The 16,407-nt window shown below is 38.9% G+C and overlaps 2 pseudogenes; one reads left to right on the forward strand and one right to left on the reverse strand.

The window, feature by feature from the left end:
* Window positions 1-9,384: 9,384 nt before the first annotated feature.
* On the reverse strand, window positions 9,385-16,350 carry LOC149387530 (3-ketoacyl-CoA synthase 4 pseudogene; annotated as a pseudogene).
* On the forward strand, window positions 12,114-12,275 carry LOC149387531 (U2 spliceosomal RNA; annotated as a pseudogene).
* Window positions 16,351-16,407: the final 57 nt, after the last annotated feature.

Raw genomic sequence — 16,407 nt, forward strand, 5'->3', positions numbered from 1 at the left:
GACAACAAGAAGCTCAGAGGAAAAGAGAAGTATGTGCACACACTGCATGATGCTTGGTCACACAGTGGACAAATGCTACAAAGTGCATGGATATCCCCCTGGTTACAAGTTCAAATCCAAGAACCAAGCCAACACGGTTGAAGGATCAAGCAATGGCCATGGAGGAGGTCCAGACTATTCAGCATCAACGGTCACTTCTCACCTTTCCTCTGATTAAATCCACCAGTTGATCAACCACTTGTCCAGTCAGCTCACAGCTTCCAACAAGACAAGTCCTGGCACATCTGGTGAAGTCAACATGACTTCATTCCATACAGGTTTATATGGTTTGATCAACTCTACTTTTGCTTCGAATTTTGTTAATGATTCTTGGATTCTGGACTCAGGGGCTACACGGCACATATGTGCTAAGAAATCTCTTTTTTTTTTTTTTTTTTTTTTTTCAGAACTAAGAACTCTACAAAATTCGACAGTTACTCTCCCTAATCATACTATCATTGATATTAGTTTTATAGGGACTGTTAGGCTTCACAATAATTTGGTTTTGCACAATGCTATATGTACCTTCTTTTAAGTTTAACCTTATATCTGTGAAAGCTCTAACCAAAGACTCTAATGTTGTTGTGACTTTTTCGGATACTACTTTCATGATTCAGGAGGCCAAGTCTTTGAAGACGATTGGCAAGGGTGAAGGAAAAGATGAGCTCTACATCCTAACCAAGAATAGCTTCATCAACCCAACTATCCGTGTGAATCAAGTCTCAACACACACTTGGCATCAAAGGCTGGGACATCTATCCTCTAAACGTTTAGTTGCTCTTAAAAACCGGTTAGCTTATAGTGGTAGTGATGTAGATAAATACCATAAATAAAGTCGTAACCTTTAACGGAATTGAAAAATATAACTTAAACCATGAAAAATAAAACCTTGGGTTCGGATTATTGAAAAACTGGAAGTAAAGCGGAAGTCTTTTATTTTCGAAAACGGCAACCATAACTCAACTCTCTCGTTATCGCCGCCGCTGATCCACCCTCCCCACTTGTTCATATGTTGTTTTCTTCATTATTATTTGTACTTTTGCCCATCAATAAAAGATACATAAATTCAATTTTTGACACTTTCACGTGCTTCATTACATATTTAACTAAATTTCTCTTTTCAGGTTTTAAATTTGAACTAATATACAAAAGAATAATAAAAGCCATGTTTTAAAAGATCAAGCAATGTTATATCATAGAATAAAGCAATGCATCTACAAAGAATAGAATAGCTGAAGCAATATGAGTCTGAGCATGTATACTCTCAAGAATCTCAACAAACCATAATAAGTATGTCCCTTAAAAGAATTTTATTTTATTTTTCTCTCATCTCTCTTTATAAAAAAATCTCTAGCCTTTTATTATCCATGCTGCAAAGCCTTTAGCATATAATGTGATAGAAAATGACAAATCCAATGTGACAAAATTTATTTCAAGCATTTTTTTTTTTTTTTTTTGAGAAGTGACACTATGGACGAAGATTACATGATATATTAACAGTGCAAAGCGCATATGGCATTATTGATCAAGATTACTTAATTTAGAATAAATCCTAAGGGGCATGTATTTTCTCTTTCTCTCTCTTTAAAAAAAATCTCTAACCTTTATTCTCAATCCTACAAAGCCTTTAGCATATAATGTGTAAAATGACAAATCCAATGTGACAAAATTTATTTCAAGAAATTTTTTTTAGAAGTCACACTATTGACCAAGATTACATGATATATTAACAGTGCAAAACACATATGACACTATTGGGCAAGATTACTTAATTTAGAATAAATCCTAAGGAGGCATGTATTTTCTCTTTATCTCTCTTTAAAAAAATCTCTAACCTTTATTCTCTTTCCTACAAAGCCTTTAGCATATAATGTGGAAAATGACAAATCCAATGTGACAAAATTTATTTCAAGAATTTTTTTTTTTTTTTTAGAAGTGGCACTATTGACCAAGATTATATGATATATTAACAGTGCAAAGCGCAGATGACACTATTGACCAAGATTACTTAATTTAGAATAAATATTAAGGAGGCATGCATTTTCTCTTTCTCTCTTTAAAAAAAATCTCTAGCCTTTACTCTCCATCCTACAAAGCCTTTAGTAATGTGATAGAAAATGACAAATCCAATGTGACAATTTATTTCAAGAACTTTTTTTTAGAAGTGACATTATTGGTCAAGATTACTTACTTTAGAATAAATCCTAAGGGGCATGCATTTTCTTCAGCCCATGGGACTTGAACACATAACCTCTCCGTCGAGGTAAGTGTAAGATTACCACTAAACCAAGATAGCTATCACAAACATTTTTTTTTAAATTGCTCGTAAATATATATATTTTAACATGTAAAATTTGTTACAACTAGTTTTTTTTTTCAAGTATAGGTAAATTTTCATTATATGGAAAAAAAACTCATCATGACCACACTAAATTAATTAACTAAAAAGTAAATTGAATTTACTCTTTAGTTAATTTATTAACTACGAGCGTGGTGAACTATTTTTTTAATAAAATGAAAATTTGGATATTTTTTAAAATAAGAGTAATCTATTAAACTACTGGCTTAATTGCCAATTTTAACATAGCCTTTCCTAATATATTATGAAAAAAAACCCTTCTTAATCCCTCTTTTTTTTTTTTTTTACATGGAAGAGTACTACACACTGGAAACTGCTAATGCCTGAAAATGGATCAACACGAAAACCGGTCCGCGGTTCGATCTAGGGCCGGACCCTATGACCGCGCGGTGGTCGAACGGGGAAGTTGTCTCCACACTCGTCGCCTCCGCCGTGCCGGAAGTGGGTTTCCGACGACTCTTTACCTGAAAAAGAGAGAAAACGTGAGCTAAAGAACCCCGGATGGGTTTAATCCGGCGGGCACTCCGACGCTCAACATTAGTACGAGTGTCTTGGTTCAAGGTTCTAGAGAGAGAAAGTCTCAGATGAGGGAGAGGCAGAGGTTTTGTAAGTCGTGAGAGAACTCACCTCCAAATCAGGAATCTGAAGGTATTTATAGAAGTGTGATGAGTCGGGGTAGAACGGTCATCTCATTTTTCCCTTGATTTTTGTAGGGGCCGGCCTTGCACAATGCTTAAACCTTCCTTGCCCTTGGTCGGGTTGGAGTTGCCCTTGGATGGGTCGGGATTTTCTTTCCCTGCCCCTTGGTGAGGCCGGGACGTCTCCCCTCCCCTCCCCCCTAGTAAGGCCGAGACATTTCTTTCCTTGCCCTCGGCGGGGCTGGGATTTTGCCTTCCTTGCCCATGACAGGGCCGGGATTTTCCTTGCCCTTGGCGGGATGGGATTTTTCCTTCCTTGCCCTTGACAAGGTCGGGATTTTCATTGCCCTTGGTTGGGCCAAGTCTTTCCTTCCTTGCCCGTGACAGGGCCGGGATTTTCCTTGCCCTTGGTGGGATGGGATTTTTCCTTCCTTGCCCTTGACAAGGCCGGGATTTTCCTTGCCCTTGGTCGGGCCAAGTCTTTCCTTCCTTGCCCATGACAGGGCCGGGATTTTCCTTGCCCTTGGCCGGACCATTCTTTCCTTGCCATAGGCGGGGCTGGGATTCTTCCTTCCTTGCCCATGACAGGGCCGGGATTTTCCTCGCTTGCCCATGACAGGGCTGGGATTTTTCTTGCCCTCGGCCGGGTCAGGTCCTTCCTTCCTTGCCCTTGGCAGGGCTGGGATTTTTCTTTCCCTCCTCATGACAGGGCCGGGATTTTCCTTCCTCTTGGACTGGGATTGCCTTCTCAATTTTTTGGGTTGGGCTTCGATGTTTTTTCGGGTGAGGGAAAATCTCCCACAACAGTAACGATTTAAATAACCACCTAAACTCTGTATTAAAAAAAATCATAAAAGTCTAACCATATTTTATAAACTTAACATTGTTTTTTTTCCTTCTAATTTCTAACATTTTTCGACTAATTTTATCTTATTTTAATTTGAATTGAAAGAGAATCAGATTGGTGGTGAAAAAAAAAAAAAAAGAACTTGAAGTTGAAGATCTGTCACAGATACAGTAGGGTTTGAAGTTGAAAATTTGCCACACACAAAAAAAGGGAAAAAAAGGAAACATCTATCATCTATAACGTTGCACACGCTAGTTTTACACGCAGTACCAATGAACTCCATTTAGGTATATTATGGGTTATTAATATTAAAATTGAGTTATATAATGTACATCATAATTTGTATGAATTTTATCGTACATTAAAATTCATACAAATTACGATAAAATTCATACAAATTATAATATACATTATAATTATAACGTACGATGTCATACGATAATGCACGATATGCTATACGATAAAATTCATATTTTTTTTTTAACATTTTAAGCGAAAAAAGTCAAATTCACGTGAAATTTTATCATTCTATGTTATCATAGCTCGTCGGATTCCTTCATATCTCATTGAATTTAGTTATATCTCGTCGGAATCGAGCGTGAAAGATCGAATGAAGGATTGAAAAGATAGAGAGTGAAAGTGAAATGAGTGTATTTATTCAAAAGGGTATTTGTGTCCGAAATTGGGACAAAAGTCAATTTTTAGATATTTTTAAAATGTGAGGTTTAATCCCGATATTTTGTTAACTTGTAGGTTTATAAAATGAAATTTCTCTAATTATATGTAGCCTGACTCCATCTATCTATCCCTTTCCAAAGAGTGTCCTTCAATTACACTGTGCAATTTCTTTCAATATATATCACGTTCGTACACTAATTACAAGGTCATTATAGTAATTAAGTTTAAGATATTTCGTGTCGGGCTCGTTTTTAGCTAATAATAGGCACTCGCTTTCTTGCAACAATTTCTAACTGAGCTGAATGCACGCACGGATATATTTATACGATATACATAATATATATATATATACACACACACACACACACACACTACTAACTGGAGGTTAACAAGCTCCCAGATCTAAGCTACGACACTGATTTTTCATTAGGACGTACCCTCACGTACGTATATGATATTATATCTATCAACTACTATAATAACAAATAAATAAAAGTCGGCAGTTTTATATACCACAACAAAACACACGCAAACAATTTATGTCTCAGAGTCAGACTGATACCATATGGTGGTGTGTATATAAAATTAACAAAAATTTAGCGATATAAGTCACATAAACATAAGCGTTTGCGTTTTAGCCAACGTTATTTGTAAATTTTTCGTAAATAACAAAAAACTGTTGTAAAGTCCATACATCACTTCACACGTGTACATATTCAAGACCCTTAGCTAATTTTCACTTTAACATTAAAATATATATATAAAAAACAATCGTTTTCCAATGTTTTCAATTAATAAATCGTCGAGTGTCCTTGGGACTAAATACTCAAGTAGTATAACGATAATTCTTTTCCATGTGTTGGAGGGTTTTATGAGAAAAATGTTACATATATAAAATGAAAAATATATATTTTATAAGAAAGTAATAATTCTAAATAATTGATATAAAGCCCCCTAGTCCCACCCAAAATTTTAAATACCGTCATCGGTCTGATTTTATTGAGATATCGGATACCGACAAAATTTTTATAGATATTTAAAGTACCGCTATTGATGTACCGATCCGAGTTTTATCGAGATACCGATTATCGACAGAGATACCGACGAATATTCTATAAAATCATATATATATATATATATATATATATATATATATATTTCAAAATAAAAATCTTAACTTATATTAGTTCTATTTTCTTTTCAAATGATCTTCATATTTCCTACAATTTTTATGTTTCTTTTCTTTACAAGGACAAGACTTGATATAAAATTATTATGCATAATAACATGTGTACGTGTACTATAAATGCTCTCTGTCAACAATAATTCAAAAATTAAAAATAAAATTAGTAAACATATTTTACAATAATTCAATTTTTTATTTAAAAAATAAAACTAATAAAATTTGAACAAAATTTTACCAAATTTTAACTATTCAACTCACAAATTTTGTAAAAAAAATTGGACGATATTTTTAAACTATAAATTATATTACACATATCAAGCCGAAACTCTTCAAAAACTTAGATATTGGCTAAATATAGTTAGATATCGCCTATATTTAAAACCTTGGTCCCACCTTATATATACACAAAGGACGGACGGTAGATGTCTCTTAATTAACTTTTGAAAATTAAAAATTTTATATTAAATTTTTATATTTTTCGCCCTAACTTATATATGTTTTTTCAAATTGGCCCTAATCGAGCTCCGCAAATATATATATATATATATATATATGTATATGTATATGTATATATGTATATGTATATATACACCTGTAGGAAGTGTTTATAGGCCCAATCCGGGAACCACCACCGACCGCCCCGAGGGCCCGCGCCAGGCACCGGGCCTGGCGGGCCACGGACCGGTCCGGGTCCCGCGAGAACGACCCGCCGAAGAAGAGGAGGTCCGGGACGATCACCGAGAAATGCCGCGAGAACGCGGCTATCTGGAATATCCACATCAGCTCTGCCGAGGCCCCGAAGCCGTGCAAAAGCAACAGAACTGGCTTATCGGAGGACGATTTCGTCGTTTCTTTAGAGTCTCGGGACGGTGACCAGAAGCGGATCACCGTCCCGGGCTCGATTTCTACGGTGTGGGGACTCAACCCGCAGACTTTTGATAAATATAATTCCACCACATAGGTCACTGATGTCAAGAGGTTCACCATAGCTAGGTCTTTTGTGTTTTATTTTTTTTGCTTACTACCCAAGGTTCTCTCTTCAGTCCTATCCTACATTAGGTATATATATATGTGTATTATTTATTATAGGGTTGTTTGGTGTGTACAAGTTGACAAGTTTTTTTTTTTTTTTTTTTTGAGGAAACGTGGTCGGTGCCACGAAATAACATAAAAGCCCTCACGTATGGCTGAGGAAAACCGTGGTTACAAAGATAAGAATGAAACAGAAACCAACGGTAGAGAGAACATAAATAAACTCAAACAACAAGGCCCTAGGAGGCCGTGCGGGACCGCAACTCGCGATCATCGGCCCTAATGGCCTCTTCCGAACAAGGCGGGACTAAACCTAGCCAGGTCGAGGACGAGTGATGGTTAACCGCATAGCGCGCTAGATTATGCGCAGCAACATTACAAAGACGAGAAATATGCATAATGCGAAAAACCTCAAGCTCCCTCACCTCTCTGAAGATGCGGTGCAGGATCGTTCCAAGCTCTGTCGCAGGCGTCACGCCCCCAAGCAGTCAGACTGGATCTCCGCTCTCATGCCACCGACGCTGCGAACTAGCTCTATGCCATGGAGGACAGCATACGCTTCCGCAAGCTGGGGGGAGAACCCCCTAGCCAGGAAAAGCGTCTGCGAGGCGATCACCTCTCCGGTGTGGTCTCGAACAAGTTGACTTAATCAAATTATTATCTTCAAATTTATCTTCATTTCATTTCCGCATTGAATGAGACGGTATGCCATACCTCTCTATGTACAGTTCACGCACGTTGTGTAAATTTGCCAACGCACCAACGAATTGTCTCCGTTAATAATTGTCATCAGACATTTAATTCGTTGTCGGTGCAAAGTTTTACGAAGCTTGGGCTTGTGCACTGAGTTTGCTACTTAAGGTCATTTGAATTTGTATAAAACAAAAAACAAGCAAAAACAAATTAAAATGAAATTTTAAAATAGCTAGTCCTTTAAATATATTTTTTTTATTTTTTATTTCCACATCTCATTTTCATTTTTTTAATATGTTTTTCTAACTCTACATCATTCAAGACACAAAATAATGTGCGTGGGTAGTTTATACTGGATAAGATAGTTCAGCTATAACGGCACTAACAATGAAGACGTGCCATTATTATGGGAGTTTCTGGACTGGAGCATAGTACAATTTCAGATTTTATTCATGACTAAAATTCTTTCTTGTTTGAATCTGATTGCCAATGTATAATGTTTTTGTATTTGTTATTAAGCCCAATCACCGTATCGGTTGAATCATCTATGGGTTTTGTTTTAAGGATACTTTGAAGGGTTGTGATGAGCCTTCCTATATATGTTCATATATATATATATATAGCTCATTCATTCCAATTTGAAGGAAAACACTGAACAAAGATGGCTCTGTAAGAAAATAGCCCAACAAGTTTTGGGGATATGACTTCTTTTTTCATCCTTTCTCCCAACCCAGGATTTTAATTGCGTCACGGGAATAGAATACTAGTGACCGTACGTTATATATAGAGTTTCGCAATTTTTATATGTTTGACTGGTTTACTGTTCGGATTGACATATTATATTACCAAAAAGTAGAGCTCTCACGTAATTTCTAAACGCATGATGCAAATAAAAAATATGACCAAAAGTATAATCGAAGCGTAAAGTGTTCTGTTGATGACATATTTTGTATCTTAAATCTTAATTATTATAAGGATCTGTCACGCTACTGTTTCAATGCATGTACAAGATGTTGTATTATATTACGTACCTAAGATTTGTACGGAAGCTGCCAACATAAAGTGATTTATGGAGCTTTGATTATCTAGGTTACTTAGAACTGTATGTTTAATATACATTTGAACTTTCAGAAGTACTATTAGGTAGAATAATAAAGATATTCATAACATGCAAACATTAACAAAAATTCACGTTTGTTCACGCCTTTTTTAGTATTAAATACAACCATGATTTGTCATATTTGATACAAATACCAACCACTTATATATATATATATAGCATGACAAAAAAATAAGTCATCAGCGAATTTTTCAAAATTTGATTATAGTACCATAGAATATATATTTGTATCACTAACATGTTATATTTAAGATTATGTCATTATGTATGCTTCTAAACCGTTAAATATGTAGAGAATTTTTTTGAACTAGAGATATAACAAGTTATCAAAGAATTAGAAAAAAAAAACTAATTTAACAAGTTTAAAAACTGTATTTTCATTTTGATGAAATAAAATGTTATAATTAAACCTCAAACTATTTGATGCTTTTTGATTTTTGAGTTATTTAATTTTTTAACTCTGTATTTACTCTCCATCTCTTTCGTCATCTTAATTGATCTCGTTTTCGCTTCTAAATTAGTACGAGACTCCAAAAAATTGAGATCAGTAAAACAAAATCTGTTTTGTATAATTGATCCCTGCAATATCACATTGTATAGATCTTTGTATTATAATGCGAAAATACTCTCATTCCCATGTTATCAACTACCAAGTTGGAATATTTCTATTCCTTCCCACGTTTGCATTAAATTTCACAACTATTAGAAGTTAGAGCACTGACACAAAAAAAACACACAATACTTATCAAATCAAATCAAACCAAACCAACCAAGCAACAATACTTATCATACCACTCACAACTCAAACAAACCACCCTCACTCTCCTCCGTACGTAAACACACAAAGTACACACGCATATATATTATATACATACATATCATCGTTGAACAACAGTGACCGGATAATCATGAATACAGTCATCCCAAGGGTTCTCACTCGACGGTTCAACGTCCCTGATCGCCTCCCAAACAGCGCTGTTGCACTTAAAGCCGCTCCCGAACGCGATCTGCCAAACCCTATCCCCTCTCTTCACCCTCCTCTTCGCCTCCACGTAGGCGAGCTCGTACCATATCGAGCTCGACGACGTGTTCCCGAACGGGTGCAGAGTCATCCTCGACGCCTCGGTCTGGTCCGGCGAGAGCCTCAGGCTCCGCTCGAGCTCCTTGATCACCGCCCGCCCGCCCGCGTGGATGCAGAAGTGCCCGAAGGCCCGGCCAAACTCCGGCACGTACGGCCGGAGCTTGTTCCCGGAGGGGAAGACCCGCGCGGCGGCGAACCGGAGCTGCTCGGAGACCGGGAGGACGAGGGGGCCGAGCTCGGTGATGTTCCGGCGAAGGGCCCGAGCCGCGACAGACATGAGGTCCTTGGAGAGCGAGACTCCGGTCTCGCCGGCGGCATCTCACTACTACAAATATGGGCATCAGGTGCGACAAAAGTCGCACCTGATGCCCAAGAAGTCGCACCCGATAGTACTATCGGGTGTGACTTTAGGTGCGACTAAGTCGCACCTAATAGTCCGCAGCTAATACTATTGGGTGCGACATGTCGCACCCAATAGTAGTATACTATTAGGTGCGACACTATTGGGTGCGACTTATCGCACCTGAAGTCGCGCCTATTTTTCCATGGGAACTTAAGTATAAGGCGGGAATTTGACTTTTGGGTGCGACATGTCGCACCCAATACCCTACCCGCCAACTGATTGGGTGCGACTACTCGCACCCAATACCCAATTTATTTAATTTTTTTTTTATAAATATTAGAATTAAAATATAATATTATTAGAATTAGAAATTAATATTATTAGAATTATAATAGAATTATAATTAGAATTAGAAATTAATATTTCATATTAAAATATTTTTAATATACAAGCAACTAATACGAGTTTGTTCGCTAATATAAAAATATACAAGTGCAACTATTTTCGTTGTTGCCTATAAAACTTATCTATAGAGGAATTTCCTCTTCCTCCAAATAAGTTGCCTCCGCGGCCACTACTGCTGCTTCCTCCTCGGCCATTGCCGCTACCGCTAGGACGATCACGCTGATACTCCGCAGAACCTGGCGTTTCATTATCAGCCATTGCCGCTGATGTCGACGTAGGGGAAGCCTGAGTATGCATTTGTGTAAACGAAAGCAGCTGTCGCTGCATCTCTTCCATCTGCATTTGTTGTGCCGCCATTTGAGCTTGTTGTGCTGCCAACTGAGCTTGCAACTCGGTATACAGTACTGGATCGGCGCGTGACTGAGGTGACGAACCAGACGAGCTTCCATCTTGAGCTCGAGCCACACTCAAAGCCCCAACTGGTGTCGTGGGTCCTATCCCGACATCCCAATCACGGCGTGGCCCGAGAACGTCATGCATCATATACCCCTCTGCGCGTTCGAGGCTCACCTCTTCGCCTCTCTCCTCCGCTTGTCGCAAAATATCTGCCACTTGGGCGTTGATTCGCGCCTTTACAAAAAAACCAAATAAAATTATTATATAATTATTATTAAGTAATTAAATAAAATAACTTACAAATTGTTGACTCGCGAAGGGCGTTGTCCAGTTGCCGTTAATATCTTGATGTTTTTTCTCTCACGTCGCTAATGCGGAGGACAATGTCCCATCCTCCTTCCTCTGCAAGTTTTAATCATCAAAATAAGACTAATGCGTCTAATGTTAATAAAAATTAAGCAACTTACGCTCTTCTATCGATGAGCGAAAAAAGGTATCGACCCTTGTCTGGTCTTTGTCTGCTTCTTCTTCGCATTTTGTCGGTTGCGGTCAGCCTTTGCCTGCGAGACATAAATTCATTTAATTCGATTCGATGAGAAAAAAAAATCATGTTCAACTCGTACCTTGTGTTCCGGTGTGTTGAAGACCTCTATTGCCTTCAACCAAGCCTCGTGCGTATAGCCCTTTGGTGTTTCTTCTCTGGCGAGCTCTATTTTCCCGCAAAACTTGTTAAAGAATCTAGATGATAACTTTGACTTTTGGTTGCGTCGCAACCGCTTCATTTCGCGAATGATTGTAGACTCTATCTCGTTGCGAATGCAATCAGCTGGCACTCTCTCGCCAGTTGCAGGATCCTCGTACACAAAACGGTACTCGTTATGGATTGCGGTCATAACGGCCGTCACATGCTGAGGCTCGACTTCATTCCAGTCATTTGCGTGTGCTTGAAACGTCGCCTTGATCAAGTTTCCAAGACGGTTCGAGAAGGTGCCGATCAAGGGATTTTGCTCCCTGATGTCCTGGTAGAACATCATGTGTTGCCGATCGTAGCGAACTACATTCGCACTAGGAGTCCCTACCCCTGCTCTCGCTGACACGAGACCCTTCGTTGGTCCACGTGTGTTCTTCGATCCGGAGGATCCCGGCGTCTGTGGTGGATCCTCGCCTCCACCTGCTCCAGTCGACATCCTATAAGAAGAAAACAAAATTAGAAAACAAAGAAACGTGGACGACACCACTGAGCATAACCTTGCGTCTCCAGGTTGAGCTTGAGGGGGCGTATTAAACACAAGTGTGGGAGATTTTTGGCCTTTTGACTATGACCAAGTGTAGTATATGTTCTTATCAGCTTAATGTATGATAATTGGTTTTCTCGGCTAAGGGGACCAACAAATTCGGAGCTAAAGATAAATTGTGGAAGGCTCACGGTATTGTTCTGCCGGGTGGCCTCCAATGATATAAAGAGCACTCAAATTAGTTCGCAAAACTTTTTGAATTTTGTTTTATTTACAACCTTGGAGGTTGGGATATTTCATAAATAAAATAAATAATTTACAAATATGATTTGGTAGATAATAAACTTTATTTAAATAAAAGAAAATATTAACTATTTTATTATAACAAATAGAATATAGTTGTTATGATTCTTTTTATTATAAGGATTAATATAAAAATAAAGTGGTTAATTAAATCTTAGATTTTTTCTAGATTCAAGGATCTTGAAAAGCCAAAAATAGAGGGCAAGCTATAAATAGAGGGCAGGGATAGAAGGAAATTACGACTAATAAAAGTGAATTTCATTTTAAAATTTGACTTACTCAATTCTGTAAGCTTTGGAATTCAATATTTTATTTAGACTCTAGAAATATTCTGTAAGCTATAAAGAAATATTTTAAACTCTAGAAGTCAGAACTTTTTTTTTTGTCTTTAGAAACATATTTTATTATTTGAACCGAAAGGTATTAGCGGGGATAGCTCAATTGGGAGAGCGTCAGACTGAGAGAGAGACTGTGAAAGGTATCTTATTTTTTTAAATGGACTGTTTCTAGTCGATTTCGATTCTAATTGGTTCAAAACTCTAACGAAATTTTGGCAGAGTTTCCCCTATAATATTGCTAAACCAAAAACCTGCAAACTGCTTTTAAAAACATTTAAAATCCATCCAGAAACTATCATATTAATTAACTAAGTCCTAAACCGAGCCTCTGTGGTTCGATCACAACATTTTATCAATATCTATAGTTTAAACAATTAAGAATTTTCAATCTTAATTAAACTAACATTTAAAAATTAAATTAGTTACATAACCAATTTCATTATTAAGTACAAATTGTTAACAATTAAACTACAAATTAATTAATTAACTAAACTAACAACTTATTAACCAATTTGATTTCCACTACAAATTAATTAGTTAACTAAACTAATTATAAACACTATATATATTAACAATTATAATTACATTAATTAATACATGTACTTATTAAACACAAATATACTTCATTCATTAAATTAACAAATTAATCAACAAGTTAATTAAATTAACTACTTATTAACCTAACATATTAACATACTTATTAAAATGTAATAACTAATTAGCATTTTTATAAACATGTGAATTAATTACATAAATAACAACTTAACAAATTTATTTACCTAATTTATGAACTTAACTAACTAATTACTATAACTAATCAATTAATTTAATTAACATAAATAACCACTAACCTTCACCGACGGGGCTGCGAGGTACAAGGCGCGGCAACGCGGAGGCGACGCGGCGCTCGACCAGGCTGAGGCGATGCGGAGAGGACGGGATGATGGCCGGGGCTGGCGAGGCACGACTAAAGATGGTGGTGGTGAGGTGGCGGCGGAGCTTCACAGGGCACGGCTGCGGAGGATCGGACTGTCCACGTCCGTTTCTACAGGCTGTGCAAATAAGCAGTAAAAACCAACAATTCCAAACCAACTCCAAAATCAAACCAATTCACAACTTAAACAAGCATCAAAACGAGCTTAAAGCCACATCTAAACCATGAAATCAAGCTGGGAGAAGAAAGCCCCAAATTCAAATCCACAAACCCTAACCTTTAAAATCAATTCCAGAGAGATGGATTCCTCACCTCAATCCACGAAATCAACCCTCCCTGGTCAGTTCTCACCTCTTCCCCGTCGTTCCTTCCCCGGTTGGCGGCTGGCGGCGAACGTGCGCGACGGCGCTCGGTCACGGGAATAGGTGGCGCGCGAGGAAGAGAGGCTGTGGAGGACCGGCACGGAGGAGAGGACCGGCGCGGACTTGGACGTCGGAGAAGACCGGTACGCGTGGTGGCTCGGAGAAGAGAGAGGGAGAGACGGAGCGAGGTCGCAGAGGGAGGGAGAGAGGGAGGGAGAGTCGCAGAGGGAGAGAGAGAGGGAGGGAGAGTCGCAGAGAGAGAGAGGGGCTGTTGGGTGTTGGGGCTGTTGTGAAGAAGACGCAGCTTTAAAAACTAACCCTAGTAATCAAGTACGACAAGTCGCACCTGATACTCAAATAGGTGCGACTAGTCGCACCTAAAAAATATAATAGGTGCGACTAGTCGCACCTGAAAGTAAAAAAAAAAAAATAAATAAATACCACGTCAGACAAATGAAAAAAATGAGGGGGAGAAGTTGAGCGCTTATTTTTTTTTAAGACTTTCAGGTGCGACTAGTCGCACCTGAAAGTTTTCAAAACTATTGGGTGCGACTAGTCGCACCCAATACCACTTAAAATCAGCGAATTTTTTTTCATTTTTGGAGACCTTTGGGTGCGACAAGTCGCACCGGTTGCCCATTTAGGTGCGACTTTTAGGTGCGACAAGTCGCACCTAATGCCCCTCCGCACCAGAAAGGCTTATTTGTAGTAGTGTCTTGGCGCTGGACGACGCACGAGAAGGCCGAGCTATCGTCGTCGGAGCCGCCGCGGTGGGTCCGGACGGCGTGGTGGAGCTTGTACTTGGCGCTCCGGCGGGATGAGGAAAGGAGGAGGGCGGCGCCGCCGACGCGGAAGAGGCAGTTCGGGAGGAGCATGGACTTGTCGTTTCCGAAGTACCAGTTCTGGGTGATGTTCTCGGTGCTGACGACTAGGGCTAGGGTTTCGCGGCGGAGCACTCGGAGGAGGTCCTTTGCCAGGTCAACGGCGATCACTCCGGCGCTGCACCCCATGCCGCCCAGGTTGAATGTCCGGACATCGCTCCTCAGCCGGTACCTATAGGGCATGTAGATATAGACCATATATTATGCTTATGGAAAAAAAAAAATGATGTAGATGGAAGATTTAATGTTACTATATGTAAAGTAAATCCTATGAGGTGAATTGGGAACCCTAGCTGCTACCTATATATTAAGTTATATTAGTGATTATATTAGCTAGGTCCTTTGAACTTTAGCTATGGTTTTATTATTTATTATTCCAACTACTTGTGGCAATTACATGCATGTTTTATTTAATTTGTCATCATTTAATTATGTTTTATATTATTAACTGTAAAAAATTACTTATAATTAATAACATTATAATTCATTTTTTCCAAAATAATTAATTACTTGAAGATCAGTTTATCAATTGAATTATAATTTAGATATATCTAAAAATATGACCAATAACACTTAAATTCGAAAAATATGACTTGTTATGCCAAATATTGTTGACCAAGCTAATTAAAAATTATGACTATATAGTCCGTTTTTTTTCTTCTTCTTTTTTGGGCAGTGAGGTGTAGTACTATAATATTTGCTACTAATTTCGGTCAAACTAATGATGTTTTCTGAATTTTTGACATTTTGACAAACAATCAAAAAAAAGTTTGTTATCCATATATTTCAAAATTTGTCAGTCAATAATTCCAATGTCACAGCTGCTGTTTGCCTAAACTAACTAAACATACTTTGAAAAAAATAAATGGAGGCCTCTCAGGCCGTACCTGTTGACTATAGCGGCGGAGAGGGACGGGGTCAGAGCGAAGAGGCTACAATTGACGACGACGATCCCGACATCCCTGGCAGCGACGACGCCAGGGTTTCCGGCGAAAAGGGCATCGACGGCGCCGAAGACGACGGACTCGGCCTCGGCTCGGGCGTTGGCCATAGAGAGGTCGGCGGGGACGCGGTGGACTCCCTCGGGGAGGTAAGTCTCGTCCCCGAGCCCCGAACGAGACAGGATCTTCGCCTGAAACTCCATCGAGGCCTCGTCGAAGCGGCCGGCGAGCCGCGAGTGGTTCAGGAACTTGGCCGTGGACGCCTTCAGGTGCGGCGGCGCCTTGAAGCACGCGAAGTCGACGAGGTACACTGGCCGCGGACGCCTCGCCAGGTATATCACCGGCGAGATCGCCGCCGCGGCGAAACCGGCGGCGGCGAGGTAGTCGCCGGAGCTTCTCCTCCGCCTCGAGAGCTCGGCGAGGATGGTTACCGTTAAGGGGACGAGGATTAGGGTTATGAAGTTTGTGGTTCGGTAGTCACGGACGAGTCTGATGTGTTTTGTGATTTGGCTCTGATGAACAGTTGAGTGATCGTTCATGTTTTTTTTTTAGTGAGTGAGAGATTACTGTAGTTTATTTTTATAGATATGGAATGA

This window comes from Urtica dioica, chromosome 8 (genome assembly GCF_054948205.1).
Source record: "Urtica dioica subsp. dioica isolate 48M chromosome 8, U.dioica_male_clone48M_v1_H2, whole genome shotgun sequence".
Taxonomy (NCBI): domain Eukaryota; kingdom Viridiplantae; phylum Streptophyta; class Magnoliopsida; order Rosales; family Urticaceae; genus Urtica; species Urtica dioica.